This window comes from Emydura macquarii, unplaced genomic scaffold (assembly GCF_026122565.2).
Source record: "Emydura macquarii macquarii isolate MOO-44397 ecotype Brisbane River unplaced genomic scaffold, CSIRO-AGI_Emac_v2 contig_1230, whole genome shotgun sequence".
Taxonomy (NCBI): Eukaryota; Metazoa; Chordata; order Testudines; family Chelidae; genus Emydura; species Emydura macquarii.
This window is the reverse complement of record NW_027131367.1, coordinates 17,836,978-17,853,281: the sequence shown is the minus strand read 5'-3', so window position 1 is coordinate 17,853,281 and position 16,304 is coordinate 17,836,978. Positions and strand designations below refer to the sequence as shown.

General features: G+C 48.9%; 1 long non-coding RNA gene across 2 annotated transcripts in view; it reads right to left on the bottom strand.

Annotated features, from left to right (window-relative positions):
- LOC137152903 (uncharacterized) overlaps positions 1–16,304 on the bottom strand; it is a 33,731-nt gene that overhangs the window by 3,156 nt on the left and 14,271 nt on the right. Inside the window, exons 2-3 of one of the 2 annotated variants that reach the window (XR_010919647.1) lie at positions 10,761–10,898; positions 8,426–8,725 (exon numbers count right to left, since the gene is read on the bottom strand). This is a non-coding gene — a long non-coding RNA (uncharacterized lncRNA). Of the gene's footprint in view, positions 1–8,425; positions 8,726–10,760; positions 10,899–16,304 lie in introns of those variants that run through there. The other variant, XR_010919648.1, reaches the window with a different exon arrangement.

Below are 16,304 nucleotides of genomic sequence, written 5' to 3'. Positions count from 1 at the left end.
TGCCCGAAGCTCTGCTGCAGGAAGGAATGTCTAATACAAGTCAAAGGGCTGGCTCCCTTCGAACCAGAAGGAGTCACAGCTTCTGGGTGCAGAACTGAGAGCAGATGATACGCAGCAATGAAAACACGCACATGGAACAAGATGAGACTTAGAGACCAACCAGGAGATGCCTCGGGGAGGGGGGAAATGGGCAGCTATCGGGGTATAAAATATAGACATGCTGGCAGCTGCAGCTTAATAGCAGGGATATGCAGACACTTGAGACCTGGGACCTATTCTTCCCTCTTTCACTGACCAGCTGAGTGACATCGGGCAAGTAATTTTACCTCTACTTCCCCTTCTCTGTTTAGACTATAGGCTCTTCGGAGTAGGAATAGTCTTTTATGATGTGTCTGTACAGCACCTAACACAAAGGACCTCACCCTCCGGGGGCCCTCTAGGTACTAACTGCAATACATATTGCTAATAATAATTATTTGGGAATGGGAAGCGCAAGGAGGAAAATGCACGGGGCTCCATTCTCCCCTGGTCTAACTCCTCCGAAGTCACAGGGTAACATTTGTTAAAGCACCTACTTGGCTTAGGAGCTTAAGTCCCATGGACTTTCAAGGGGACCCAGGCTCTTAAATGACTCTGTCTCTTTTAAAAAGAGGACTTAGGTTCTTAAGCCAGTCAGTCATTTTTTAAATGTTACACCTAGTCCAGCTGGGCCACACTGTGGCACTGACTCCATGGGAATTAGTCTGGCGTGTTTAACTGAGCTGGTAATTTAAAGACAGCGAAGAGGTGGGCAGCAGCACGCTGATGAAACAAAGAGATCCAAGCACGGGTCCCACGCTGCGCCTTGTTTCGCTGGGGCTGTGCTGCCTACTCCTGAATCCAAGAGAGGAGCTCAGAGGAAGAATGGCAAGAAACAACCACTTCGTGACATCAAAGTGCTGGGGCGATAAAAACCAGAACAGCCAGGGAGAGAATGCAGCTACTTCTCTGGCATGCTAGCAGATTGTATTTTTGACCCCTGGCATGGGTGGCAATAGATTAACCATTTGATTGCCCTGGGCCAAGACATGAAATGTCCCCCTGACAACACACACCAGCCAATGGAAAACACAATTGTAAGAAAAATCCCACAGTCTATACCCCGTCGACCTTGACTTCAATTTCTCGGACAGCCTGGTCCCAAACCATCCAGAGCTTTGTCGATCAAAGGAAACTTATGTATTCACTAAAGAACTGGTGTAATTTTTCCCCTGGGATTCCTTCATCATACTTACATTATTTACATTATACTAACGTAACTCCAGTGGCTAACCCACGTAGCAGGCAGGCAGCTGAATCCTGCACCAGCTGGAGCTTCTGTGCATGTTCTTCAAGTGTAGCTCCATGTAGAGCACACTGCAATAGTCCGGAGTTCGTAAAGCATGGCTCATAACAGTAGTGTTTTCCAAGGGCTAGGGCACTTTACTGAGCATCAGGAAGCCTTGGATCCATTCCCAGCTCTCTCCCCAATGTATTGTGTGGCCCCAGACAGATCGCTTCACCCTTGGGCATCACTTTCCCCCCGTCCAAAAGTGATGCTTCTCTTCCTTTGTAAAGCACCCTGAGATGCACAGATGCGGTCCCTGGTTTACTCTTGTCATGGCTTTGGCCCCTTCTATCCATGAGTTAATGCAGCACTGGGTAAGGATGTCATAGTTCACCTGTATCCCCCTCAGTGGTACAGCTAGGCCAGCCACTCTCACACATCCTCTTCCTTCTGAGGGGGGTATTCCCATCAGAATCCCGGGAGCCTTTCCTTCACGGTGTCATCCCCAGCATGCACGGGTTGCCCTAGGACACCTGCTTGCTGTCTCTTCAGAGACAGACCATAGTGTGATTGCTACAGACATAGGTTACAATACAACTCTTTCGCAGCAAGCCTACTTCATTCCTGCGGTGAAAGCGTTACAGAGGAAAACGTTAGAAACAATCAAAAGAACACCCTACGCGCATGCTAATGCGCTTACCAGAGTTCATCCCAACTCTCCCATGGGCTCTGGCAGGAGCAGTTTTTAATACCTTACTTTTGGGACATCGCTATGTTTACAAGTTCAGCAGAGGTGCAGCTCAGAACAAGGCCCCAGTCCGATGAGGCACCAGTCGGTCAAGTTCTTCCAATCCTCTTCTAAGGACTGGGGCCCTACCTGGGGTGGGGAGAGGGGCCTGTCCACTCGCTGTACCAGGAAGAAGACCCTGAGGCAGGCTGAACCCCAGACTTTTATGCAAAAATATTTTTTTTGTCTGCTGGTCTCTGGAGACTCCAGTTTGAACTAGTGTAAGTGTAGCTCTCCCAGGAGCTTTGAAGGTTGATAATGGAGGAAATCCATTAACATCCCCACCCACTAGAGAAGATACATACAATTCCACAGTAACGCACACGATGTACAAAACGCACATTTTTAATACAATGTACCCCCACCGGTGTTTGCCCTAATTCAACAGGGTTTAACTTAATTCCGTAAAGTTTATCTTACTTCCCTAGGGTTTGTTCAGTACATTACAGGACGAGGTCAGTCTGTCACCAAGGGCAGTTTGAAAGAAGTTTGTGGTGTGTCTCTGATCCAGTTTCAGTGAAACATCTTTATTTGAGGTTTTCTAAAACAGAAGTGGCAGTACCACACCTGTTCCCTGATTTAGGTGGGGTTGGTCCTGCTTTGAGCAAGGGGTTAGACTAGACGACCTCCTGAGTTTCCTTCCAATCAATCTTCTACGATTCCCAATGGGGACCGTAAAGGCTTTTCCATGTATATAAAGGCTTTTCTACATACACCCTAGTCAGATCTGAGTCAGGAAAGTTACCACTCCATGGATTGTTACACTGACAATAAGCACTGAGAGAGGAACTTGGGCAAGCTGTCTACTAAGCCCAGCATCCCAGTTAACTCACTCATACATCTTCCTTCCACACCTCTGAAGCCTACCCACAAAAACCTGCTCTCTTAAAGATCTCCCCTCACATCTGTGGTCCGCAGATGCAGCATGGACCAAATAATCAGATCTGCTCGATGCTTTACAATCCCTTTCATTTTGATCATTCACAGCAAGGACACCGTCCAGGGAAGAACAGCTGGAGACACAGCTGCAAAGCTTCACTAATGTGACGCCGCATAATCACAGTTGATATCAGAAGTATTCTTTGGAGAAGGAAATCATTTTGGGAGATGGGTCCTAATTGAGTGGGGCTCTGTGCTTCCAGATTTCAAGCATTCACTGAGAGCTTCTTCCTCTTGGTATGCTTGTATTTGGTGAGCTACTGCTAAGAAGAACTGAAAGCAAACTCTTTCACCCAGATAAATGAATTAACAGGATGGGAAGATCCTTTAAAAGACTGGAGAGTCCTGGAAGCCCAGACATTAAAAGAACAACTTCACAGCTGATGTAAATGGGTGCAGCTGCATTGACCGGAGTGGAGGTTCGTCCATTAGTCATGTGTTACGAGGAGACCAGCTCATGTGCAAGAGCCACTAAAATAGAAACACTGATCTCAGGGCAGCAATGGCAACTTCCCAGCAGCAGGAGGGAAATGTACAACTTGCATATAATTTGCATAAATAATTCCATCACCAAGAAAAGGCATGCAACCCGCATATTTACTTGTACTTGCAGTTTGCCAAACCATGGATGCCAGGAGTTTTATAACTGAAGGTGGGCAGACAAGCTGCAGCGAATCATTTGCTAGCAGAACGTAGCCTCTTTCCTGTCCAATGTCTGTGGGTGACTGTGATTTCCTTTGGATTTATTCCTTATTTGAATGTAGGCAACGCATGTTTTGCACGTTTTTGTTGGTGATGCTGTTAAGCATTAGCTCTTGCTAAGTATTGTTTACATGGCAGGGGGCAGGGGGGAATGTGCATGTGAGACTGGTGTGAGAATATGTGTAATGTTCCTTCAACTCTCTAACAAGAAGCTAGGCCGAAGGGAGGTGGGAAAGGTTCTCGGAAGAAGCTGGACAGTGAAATATGGAGACACAGAGTAGCTTTTAGGGATAACACTGCTCTCTGAATAGTAATAAATCTCCTTATTCAGCATTAGAAGAAAGCAACCTTCTTGTGATTCCTGGCCATTGTCACATGCCACAAATGGCAGAGAAAGGGGGTGACGCTAAAATTCAATTTACAGGAGTTTCCAGCTGGAAAAATCTTATATTAGCGATGTTTTCGGCAGCAAAACAGGTAGGGGAAATCCCCACTTAAGGCTGGGTGCAGACGTCTGCAAGCAAACCATTTCATTCCCTCTAGACTCCTTATCATCAGCCCAGCACACTGATGAAAGAGCTCCTTGAGCTACACGACTGCCTTTTTTTTTTTTTTTTAAACTTGTTTTAAAAAAATACAATTATTCCTCGGAAGCCTCCGAGCATCAGATGGAACTAATTAAAACTAGGTGGGCTCAAGGGGGAGAAGCAACACAATTTGGTTTTCAACTCCAAAGTGGGTTAGAAAAATAGAAAAGCCCATGCCCTCCAATACAAGTGTATCCCTAGCAGCAGAGGGCAGAGAGGGGGCACTTATAGCATTCTCAAGTGCCCACTTTCTTCTCCCACTTCATCCACCTGACTCAAAAGAGCTGTGTTGGGAGCCCCTGCCAGCTGATTAGTCAATGAAATGGAGGTTAATTGCCACAATTCTTTCTGTGCCCTCCTATCAATTATCAAAGGTGGTGGCACTGGGGAGTGGCATCTGGTGCGGCTCCAGCAGCAAGATCCCAGTTGGCACACATCACACAGATACACACTCACTCCCACACCGTACCTGCAAACTGCCTCCTGTGCCTGCCACTCTTTCATTTCAAGCTGGTTGTTCAATTTCAAAACAGCATCAGGAGATAAAACCACACCCTCCCAAAGGGATTTAGGAGCTTACAAATCACAAGCAGATTGGCTGGGACAGCCAATCCAACGAGTACCATTCTGGAATGGAAACACTGGTCCCCAGACCCTTCTCTTGGGCCCTGCAGCCTGACTGATGCAGACGTCCATCACACCAGCCGGTGTGTAAGCAGCCCTGTGCCTGATGGACCAAGGGGATGAGTCTGTTACAGCCCCAGCGAGAGAGCCTGGCTTGGTAACTCAAGCTGCAGCAGGTTTTTTTTTGTTTTTGTTTTTAGCTTTGGTGGTCCTTGGTTTAACTCCTGGTGTGTGAGCCAAGAGGGCAGCTGTTACAGATGCAGACGGACTGTAGCTAATTGCTGTGTGCAGCCTCATAGGATGGGCTTGCATTTCTTGGACTAGGGAGCCAGGCCAAGGATGTGCAAGGGCAACAAAAAGCCCAAGGTCCGTCAGAAGGGGTGGGGGGGAGAATCTGTTCAAGGTGATACTGGCGGGGGTTGGGTTTGGGTCAGTGCTCATTTGATCCAAATTAATCTGCCCATCACAGGAGGCCACAACAAAATACAGCTGTGAGTGGCACTTCAGCTGCCATGACCCCTTCAGGCAATGGCAAACCTTCCCTGGAACCTGCCTGTGCATTCAGAGCCCTGTGTCTCTGACAGATGCAGTGCAGCTACATCTCCGTTCCCCGCAGTTTGGGAGCCTGGGGCAGTAGGAAGGAGCCCTGTCACTGGGTGTTTTTTGTTTTAGGGAGATTTTCAGAGTTCCTGCAGGATTCAGGAGCACAAGTGCCATTGATTTTTCACGGTGACAGAGGGAGAAGCCAGTTTTAAGATGAAAACAATATTTCCTGCCCCTGCCAGTCAGGTCTGAGCTAATTTGGGGACCTTTTTCTTTGAAAAATCCAATTTATTTTAGACTTATTTTCATGTTTCTTTAAATTTGCGACACATCCCATTGCCCTTGAAAGCAAGAGACTTTTAGCACGGTCTTAAACCACGCGCAGTGCAGGGAATCGCCGGTCATGCTTCTCCCAGACCGCGCTGCTGATTCGCACCACCCTTTGCCCCTCAACCGGGCCCTTTGGTGACATGGACTAAGGAGGACCAGCTTCCAGATTGCCACATTTATTTTCCCTTGTGACCATGTTTGAATTCTTCACTGCCCAGAGAGGCTCGTCCAATTCTTGGCCTCTCTGCGGAGGCTCCCAGCAGGGTTGATGGTTTATGCCACACGGATACTTGGCTAGTAGGGACTGAATCTGGACCACCAGCTCATTTCACCCAGCTCACCAAACGGCCACCGGCTGCTGATGACTTTCAGCCACTACCAGCCTAGGCTAGATATGAACCAGTGAGCTGGGGGTGAAATGCCCACCCTAAACCATTCTCCCGTGAGCTGTCCCGTCTCCCATTCGCCTGGCCCCTGCTTGCTTCGTTCTTCTGCAATTTCATGTGGTTGGGGAAAACAAGGGCAGGAATCAATCAAAAATTGAGAAATCACTTGGCTGCTTCTAAGTGGCATCAAATAAAGTGCCCCCCAGTGGCACTATAAAGCATCTCTGGACACACCATCTATCACTGATCCAACAAGTCCTACCTTCCTGCCTAATTCACTCACTACTGGAAGACATAAAACTAGACTTGCAAATTGAGGAACAAAACACGTTTCATTTTCAGTTAGGGTTCTACTGGGCCTGAGGCTGTCTGGCTTTCAGGTTAGGCTGATGCCGCTGGAGCCAAACAGCTCTGGATGAGACCCGGGAGGATTCAGGTTCCCCCACTCTGATTTTTGGTTGTTAAGACAGCAGAGCACTAGGCATCTGCAAATAAGGTCCCCGTGACCCCAGCCACCTGCACTCAGGATATATGCCCAAGTCTACATGGTGAAGGGGGGGATCATGCGGGTCATTCTGGACTTTTATTTACCCGATTGCTCACAGTCACCTATTGCTGCTGTGCTCAGAGAACTGCCTGTCTGTGTCTGCCTGGCTACACGTGCTTTCCATGCTCTGAACATACCAAATTAGGGGCCAGGGGCCTCCCGTGGAGTTGCTTCACAGGCAGGCCAGAGAACTGAGGTGCACTGTCAGAATGGCATGAGGACCCTGGCATGGAAAAGCAAGCAGCACTGCAGGTTAGGATTGAGGAGAGTTTGTGCATCTATGTGAGGTCCAAGCCTGCAACAGCTAAAAGCCCTCCAGGTCAAGTTTGAGGAGCATTACTGGAGCTGCATGGGGTAGTGTCACCAAACACATATCCAAGAGCACCAGACCTACCTGCCTCATCAGCAGAAACGTCAGAGGCTATGTTTTGTGGAAGAGAAACCAATCACATGGGAGAGTAAAGCCTCAACGGGCTGATGCACAAAGGAAAGAGCCACGAGGACTTGTCGCATTCCCCAGCAAAGCGTAGATAAAGCTAAATCATTTCCAGTTTTGAGTCTCCCTGCTCCATGGATCCTCCCAGTACCTTCTATTTTTCTGTACATCCTTCTGTGTTCCTTTCCTGCCGATACTGCTAGCATTCATCCACTGGGCCCTTTGATTGTACACAGCTAGGCTTTTAGTTCCTCCAACATTCTCCCCAGCCCAGACAGCCTTCCTCAGTTTCCAAGCCATGCATATCCTTGTCAGCAGCCAGCTCCTAAACTAAGCTACCCAAGTGTCAATGGGGTGAAAGGAGCACAGAGGTCAGCAGGGCAGATTGATTTCAGCTTTCTTCAAAGATTCTGTGTTGGACAATGTGAGGTTTGGTGGCAATTTACAAAATGTTCCTTGCGGAGCTTCTCAGCCTTTATCCATTGACCACCTGTGTGCCATGGAGCCTTTTCTGGGATCCACGAAACCCACCAGTACTGACATGCAATGCAGCAAGAAGCGTAAGGGAATTAAGAGCTAGGCGTTTGGCAAGGGAGGGGTGGCCCACAAGATCAAATGGAAGAACCACTGGCTTATTCCACGCCAGCCCTGTTGCCAAGTTAGCCACCTCAGGGTGGGATCTCCTAGAGCTAGACCAGTACATCTGCAGTCAAGTAAATGTATGCATTGCTCCATGCCGAGCTAACAGCAAGTGTACGAGGGCCCAATTTATTGCCAGACTAAGCAGCTGTGACTAGGCTGACGTCAGGTGAACTGCATCCATTTACACCAGTGATTAATTTAACACTCAATCTCGGTGTTAAATGCAGAGAAATCTAGCAGATGCCTTCATACAGAGAACCACAGGACGTTCGTGGACAGAAACTGCCATTCCATTTATTCTAGAAGTATTTTCCTCCCAAGGGCCCTATTAGACCCCTAAAAGAGTGCCCTATTCCCCACACTACACCCCGTCTCCTAACCAAGGCCCAGCCACACAGCGACCCTACGTTTTGGAGCGGGGGGAAGGGGGATGAGGAAGTGAGGTGCATAGGCAGAGCTGTACGAGGACTGACCAAGACTTCTATTGTAATTTGCCAATGCAATTACTCAGATGGAGATTCTTGTGCTGCTCAATCTCCCTGATAGCTCCATGAGCTACACAGGAGGCTAACAGAGCACCCCTAGTGGCTGCTCTCTGCTGAGTACAGGGGAAGCGATTAGAAAAGCAGCATGTCTTTCACCCCAGCGGCAAAGAGGGAAGGAAAAGGGTGACCACACACTCACAGGAACGGGGGGAGGGGGAGGAAGCATAAAGAAAGATGTGCATAAGTGGGCCGTGTTAATAACTTTTTCTCATTGTCTCCTCTGGTTTCTCCTCCGCAGTATCACACGTAGCTGCTGCTGGAGCAAATATTCCAAGCTCGGGACCTCACTGGCATGAAGACCGCATGTCCGAATGCAGCGACTTCCCGGGACGGTTACAGATGCTTTCGTTGCTGCGGGGCAGAGAGCACATCAGGGCTTGGCCTGTGCAGACACTGAGATGGGACTTTGTTTTTGATCAGGGAGGCAGAAGCCTGGCCTAAAATCTGGCTGGGAAGACAAATGGTTCTAGTGCTGCGTTCCTGCTGTGTTTAGCTGCCTGGAACTGAAGCCTCCGTTTGAAGAGCCCTGACAAGGAGAGGACTTGGACAAAGAGAAGCCCCTGAAATTGCCCCACGTGCTGCTATAGCCCATGTGAAGCCTGACGACGCCCTTCAGTCATTTCGGTGTAGGAGAGATTGCTGGGAAGCTCCGAGCTCGGGGTGGAGGAGAGAACGGCACCTTCTGCCATGCATAAATGGGTTACAGAGCCTTCACTGCTCAGCCACTCCAACCTACTGGTCTCGGAGCCAGAGAGGATGACGGAGGGGAGTAGCATTACCCCAGAAAGAGGAAGGCCCACATTTCCTGACTGGGATGCCAGATGCGTCTGTATATCAGCACCCATATGTGGACTGTTTCTTTCCAGAGCTGCAATGGGAACCGGGGAGGCTCTGACGACTGGTCAGTGTCTCACTTCTGGCATCCAACCTTGCTCTACGTGACTGGGATTGAATCAGAGCTAGGAGAACTCAGGGGTTTCAAGCTCTCACACCCATGGTCTGGCTTCCTAAGGAACAATGCAGCACACGCCTTCCAGTGCACAGGGAGAGTGGGTAGCACTTCCTGATAATCCCATAACAGTCCCCTCCAACGCTCCCCCAGGGTGGCCCAGTTCTCTACCATGTCACAGGCATGAGCCAGGTCAGACATATATTCTGGTTCTCTGAGCTATTACATTGAGCGCTGTTCCTCCCCAAGCTAAAGAAGTCAGGGCATTGCTAATGCAGCTGGGCCGGGCTGTTATAGAACTTGTCTGGAAATGACTTTTGTCCCCATCAAAAACAGCTTTTCCCCACTTTCTCTCGCCCTCCCCCCTCTCCCACCCATCACATTTTGCTTAGCGATTTAGTAATAAAAATATCCGATTTTTTTTTTGTTCTGCGAATGGACATTTGTTCCCGGCCCTAGTTACGTAGAAGTGCCGCTGGTTTACAACCAGGCTGTACGTTAGCCTGCGTTTCGCTCTCTGTGGGCCTTTATTTCAACTCCTGCGGCTGCATTTTTAAGATCTTACCTGCCCCTTTCAATCCATGAGGCTCACTTTCCCATTGGCCGACGTTTCTAAATAAAGCACGCTGTCCTGGGAACTCAAGCTTCGCCAGCACAAACAGCTTCTCTTTTTTAATTTATGGAGAGTCAGGCTTGTAACTGTGCCCCCTTCTTTAGCCCTTCCTCCAGATAAATCACGTACACGACAGTTTAACAGAATGCTGGCAAATTGGACATGACATTCATATCACCACCAGTTTAATAACGTAAGTCAAAGGGGAATTGCTGTATTGCATGCTGGGAGTTACAGGAAGTACAGTAAGGACATCCTTTTCCAGCAGAGTCGTTCTGAATGCGACAGGCACGTTGCAGAGCCAGCCTCACATTCCTGGCTTTTGGTTTTTAATTTAAATATTAATTTGTGCTCATAAAAGTACCAGATCAACTCCCCTCCTGTCCCGCAGAAGAACAGTCTGTTCAGCCAGGGAAAGGATAAATATGAGCACAGGCTGTGCAAACCTAGGCCCTGGTCCAACATCCACTGAAGTCAATTACTATATTGGGCCTGGTACCCCAGTTCTGCAGTGGGAGGACCCCAACAACGCCACTGAAGTCAAAGAGATCCCGTGTGCAGAGCTCATTGCAGGGTCACAGCCTTACATTGGAGTGGGCGGGACATGGCAGAGTATCTTGACCCTGCCCTGCAGGAACCACCTGAAGGCAAGGGGAGATGAAGGTGCTCAGCAACTCGCAGGATCATGCCCATTGTTGCCCTCTGATGGCTATTCAGGGGAGTTGCTGGTCTCAGCCCAGTTACCCGTGGACATCACCACCCTGACACCCTCACCCCTAGCCACCCACTGGCACCGTCATCAGCACAGAGGCAAAGAGACTCACCCACTCATTGCAGGCTGTGGTGCCGCTAGGCCAGGTGATCCACAGCGTGAGGCGCTCACACACGTTACTTCCTGGGGCTCAGCAGAGGTTGCTCTCCAGGGCTCTCCATCCAGCACATTTACCAGCACCAAACTTCACCTGTTAAAAAAAGCAAACCAAACGGGTACAGGTGACACTTCAGAACGCACCCCCTCCTCTCAGTCCGGCGGAGCTGCTCCCCCGCGGCCCGATCCAAAGCAATGGGAATCTTTCCAGTCACCTCAGTCGACCTGTAAGAGAAGACACCAGCTGGTGCACACCCTTGGACTGGGCACGGCCTAGCAGGCTCGCCTTGTCTAGCGGCCCCTGCTGACAGCTGATCCAGCCCTGCAGCGGGTCTGCCTCTTCTCGTGCCTCAGCCCTGCACTAAGGTCACATTTAGTCCCAGCCCTTCCAGAGGGAGACTCCCATTAACTAAACCCAAACCAACACGACTCGTCACCCCAACCCATGCTCTGCAGGGTTGTGCTCCTGCTCTTCTACGGGGCGACAGCTCCAGGGCTTTCTCCTGGCTCTCAACTCACTGGTCCTTCACCCCCTTGTTTCAGGGTGTTTCCTCACCACATTTTCCAGTGGAGGAACCCAAGCCCTCCTACTCCTCTGAGCTCCAGTCCAGCAACCCACACGAGCAGCCAAGACCTGCTCCACAGACTCCTTGCTGCCTCCCTACACATCTCCCTTGGCCTTCCTCTCGGCCCTTCCCGCAGCCCCTCCCTGGGCTTACCAGGCACCTGTCTCTCTAGGCTTCCTCCACTCTCTAGCAACTAGAGGAATTGCAGAGTTCTGCTCCCTGCAGCACTGTCTCACCTGGGCGTCCTCCCTTTATACTCACCCCCAGCTCCTCCCCCAGCTGGGCTTCACCCTCAGTTGGACCTGGCCCACCTTTCAGGTGCAACCAGGTACCTTAACGGAGCTCTAGTTAACCCTTTGAGTGCTGGTGGGGGTATATGCCTGGAAGGTCAGGGCTCTGATTCTAGCTAAAGATGGGGGGAAATCTTCAGCACCTGCCATGATACCAGCCATGTTCGGGGCCATGAGGACATGATCCTTGTTTCAGCCCAGGGCATTGTGCTGTTCGTGCCATAGTTCAAACGAATTTTATTTTTATTAGTTTACCAGTTGGAAAGAAAATTGTTCTTTGCCTCTCTCTAAGCCTAAGGACAAGTGGGGTTGTAACAAGAATATCATCAATGGAGGCGCAGCTGGAGGTCAGATTTGACACACAGCTCATTGCATCACTATGGGCTCACACTGAGTGTTGTCCACATAATCCTCCGTGGCACGTCATATCCCCATAGGGGGCGCCATGGCAGGGAGCAGAAGGTCACACAGATGTCAGGACACAAATCAGAACAAAGAACCACAGACAATTTGCTGCAACTAGGTGAAAATTGCCCATCTGTGAGTCTCCACGTTTTCTCCTTGTGCATTATGTCCCTGAGTGCAGATGCAATTAGCTGCGAAAAACATTTGTTTCATGCAAGAGACTTTGGGAGAGAGAATATAAGGAAGAGGCTAAAATAAAATAAATAGAAGAGCCCAGGAATTAAGAAAAAAAAAAAAGAGTAGTGTGTGAGTCCACACGTGCGGGTGTGCGCGCAGGTTAGTGTGTGTGTGCACATGTGTATGTGTGTGTGAGTGTGCATGTGTGTGAGATCATGTGTGCACAAACACTGCCTGTGCCACCTGGTTTTCTTCGGGCAGTGTTTGTGGAGGGAAAGTGACACGCAGATGAACTAAGATTACAGGCGATTAATGTCATGGTTATTGTTGGAGAAATGGGTGCTTTTAATGCTTATTTAAAAGACGGGCTGTGAGATGCTGTTTGGGGCAATCTTCCCTACTGAGCGTATTGTGTTTTGTGACAATGAGCCTTTTCGGGTGTATAAAGTGCTTCGATCCCTTGATAAGGGTGTTTAAAATTGAAAGGTGAAGAAATACGTTAATCAGATCCATGGGGCTCCCAGTGCCCTCTACAGCGTCCCTCCGTCTGCACGGATCCGTATGGAGCCCATCTCCTTTCCTCTGCTGCTTGGCAAAGGGTCTGTGCAGGGAAGGAGGAGCCGCACGTTGGAAGCATTGGCTCTAAGGGTGCAATTAAGGAGTTAATCATGCCTAAGTAGGGGGAAAACGTGTGTTTAATATGGATTGGAGGAATGTGGGTGCAATAGATGAGGGGCCGAAGGACATTGGAAATGTAGGTCTACACTCCAATTAAAAACCTGTGGCGGTCCCATGCCGGCTGGCTCAGGCTCACGGGGCTCTGGCTAGTGGGCTGTTTAATGGAGGTGTAGACATTCGGGCTCCCTCTAGGACCCTCCAGTCTGAGCTCTAGGACCTTGCATGATGAGAGGGCCCCAGAGCCCGGCTTCAGCCTCAACCCATATGTCTATACCGCAGTTAAACTGCCCCTTAGCCCAAGCTCTGTGAGCCTGAGTCAGTGTCTCCTGGCAGTGTAGACATACCCTTGGTTATCCGCTCCCTGCAATCCCAAGGTGGTAGTGACAAGGCTGGTACAGGATAGCACGTGGGCAAACTGGCCATTAGGTGGTACAAGCTGTTCAAGAATGGAAGGAGTATGTGAAAGGGCAATAAAAAGCAGAACTGTCAGCACAGAGCCCCGTCACCAGGGCGGTGATGGTCTCTGAGCCGCAGCCATGCATCCATGAGGAAAAACTGCTCCAAGCAACCATTTATTAAGGTGATTTTTAAATAGGCAGGAAATTTCTCAGGCTGCTTCTCAGAGCACCCAAAATCATAGTCTGTGGGGGTTCAAACCCTTCACATTTTGCAGTGGGTAATTGTCCTGCAACAAAGCCGTATGTCCCGCAGCCCTCCAAGCAGGATGCATTTGGCTAAGACGTTGGCAGGCAGGGGACATAAACCCTGCTTTGCTAGCAGAGGCCAAGGGATTTTAACAACTTGTGAAATGAGCAGCTCAAAAAATGGCAGCTAGACAAATGAGAGAGCAAAAGGCCCCAGAGTTCAACATCCTCTGAAGCACAAAATCCAAGATCTGGAGAGCTTCAGAGATGACCAAAGATCTGTCTGTATGTGGGACATGTACAGCCAGCACCAGTCATGCACACATCTTTTTACTGGGAGGAAAGACAGCTAGAGTTCTGGTCTAGCAACAAGTGGCCATAGGCCGACGACATCCTGCATGCGGAGCTTCAAAAGATCCCACACTACAACGGATGAGTCTCCAATGAACCATACAAACCCATTTATGTCCTTTCCGTTTACTATTCACACTTCTGTTGGGATATGCTATAGAACAATTGATCCAAATGTGTGTGTGTGTGTGTGTTACACACACAAAACTATGTTATAAGAATGTTAAGCTTGCAAAGTTAAGCACTAAGAAATTGGAAAATGACAGAATTAAGATCACCTCTGCAACCTTAATTCTGCCTCATTGTGTGCATACATTATGATAGTCTTTTGTTATATGATCGAAGAGAAAAAAAAAGTAAGAAAAGTTAGAGAAAGCTGATTTTTTTCCTCCACCAGAAGGAAACTCTGAAGATCAATTTGAAACTTTTCATTAAAAAAATTGACCAAAACTATTTTTGTGAACATTTAATTTTGGTTGAAAAGGCATTTTTCTGTCTTAAAAAATTATTTACTCAAAATTTCTGATCAGCTTCAGAGTCAAGAGACATGGACCCTAGTCCTGACTCTGCCATGACATGCTCTGTGACCTTGGGCATGTCACTTTACCTCTCTGGGCCTGTTCCATCTTCATCATATCCTGCCTGTTTAAGTTGTAAGCTCGTAGACCCAGACACAGTCTTCCACCATGTGTTTGTGCAGCCCCTAGCACAATGGGGCCCTGATTCGATTGGGACCCATAAGCACTGCAGTCATGTAAACAATAATTTTGGAGTGTGCAGAGTCCACTCTGAATTCTAGTTTTCCAGCAGCGCTCTGGTATGTTCAACAACGGAGATAAGACAGGAATAAAATAACCCTCTTCTTGGGTGGTGGTAGGAACCTGGATTCTGGCCTCCTGGTTCCTGAATCCTACCAGTCCCCCTGGTATAACCACACACCTTGCCATGTGTTATAGCTGACCTGTACCAATGCGCCAACCACATGTCAGCAGAGAGGCATATATTACAAATGAGGTGAAAAAGAAGCCAAAGAGTTTTTCACTGGATTACTGCAGCCCTCTGCTGATTAGGTGAGAGGTGGTAAAACAAGCCCCAGCTATCGGTAAAGCCCAGGGAATGTAAATATTTGCAGGTCTAGGTCACTGGATCATTATTTACTGCTCAGTCAAATGGTCCAAGTTTTGACTGAAGCCTCATTTCGCTCTGAGTGTCACTTGCTTACTTGTCAATGAGGTAACACAGAAGGGAGGGCAGCTCTTTAAATATCCCACACATGCAAAACAATGATGCTACTATGAACTCGGCTCATTAATTACAGATTGCTGGGTGACATGAGGTGTTGGGTGCTATGAACCAGAAAAAAAGAAGTGGCCGTGCTTTCTGAGCTCCCGCCTGCACACACACACAGCCCCTTCGCAGGGCACGGCTGCCCACTCTCGGCTATTATCATTAATGATGGGGCGAGGTACGCGCGACTGCCCAGACGTCAGCTTTGCCTACTGATGAAAATCTAGGTGAGAGTAAGAGAGACATCTACTGGCAGAGCCGGGCAACTTCTCTCGGAGGGTCAAGCTGTCTGTGATCTGATCTCTGAAGGGCTCCTGATACTCAAACCCACACACTAACCTTCCTTATAATTTTCAATCGTGTATTATTCTGAGGCTCCCCTTCAGTGGCTTATTCCATTTGCCTTCCTTTCTCTCAACCAGGAACTGAAAAAAGCTTACAACTTGGACGCAGCGCTGTAGACAGCCCAGTTTTTGTGAGGGGGGAGCTGCCAGGGAGGAAGAGATGAAGTTTGGTCTAACCAACATTGCTTCTGCGTGAAGGGGACATGTAACCGTCCTGGTGACCGTAGGCCAAATTCAACTCTGGCGTCACCCAGTACAATCCTGTTGGCCTCCTGATCTTTCACCCACTTACATCAGAAATGAATTTGGCCCAGATTTCCATGAAAAGAAACAAGAGGCACGCACCCCAGGGATGTGGGAGAATGAAAACAAAAGCTCCCGGCCTCACCTAGGAACCAGGAAACAAGAATTGGAAGCAGCCAGAGATTTGGAAATGCAGAGACAGAAACACCCTATAAACCTGGGAAAGGGGAAACAAAAGCCCCTTATGGAAATTATAGTCCCTCCCCTCCCCACCCCACTCCCCACAGGCTCAGGTGATTTGAGTCCCAGTAAAGAAGCAGATTCGTAAGAAACAAGCAGCTCCATGGTGGGAGCTTGGAGCCGGGTTGTTTAACTCTACCAATGGCTGCATTAGGTGGGGCAGTCACATACACTGCAAGCTTGCTACACTGACTTACCATCCTGCCTCCTAGGCTGCATCTCCAGAGAGAGCCGTGAATTCCTCCTTTAGTCCCGTCCGGAGGGCAGAGGAGGAA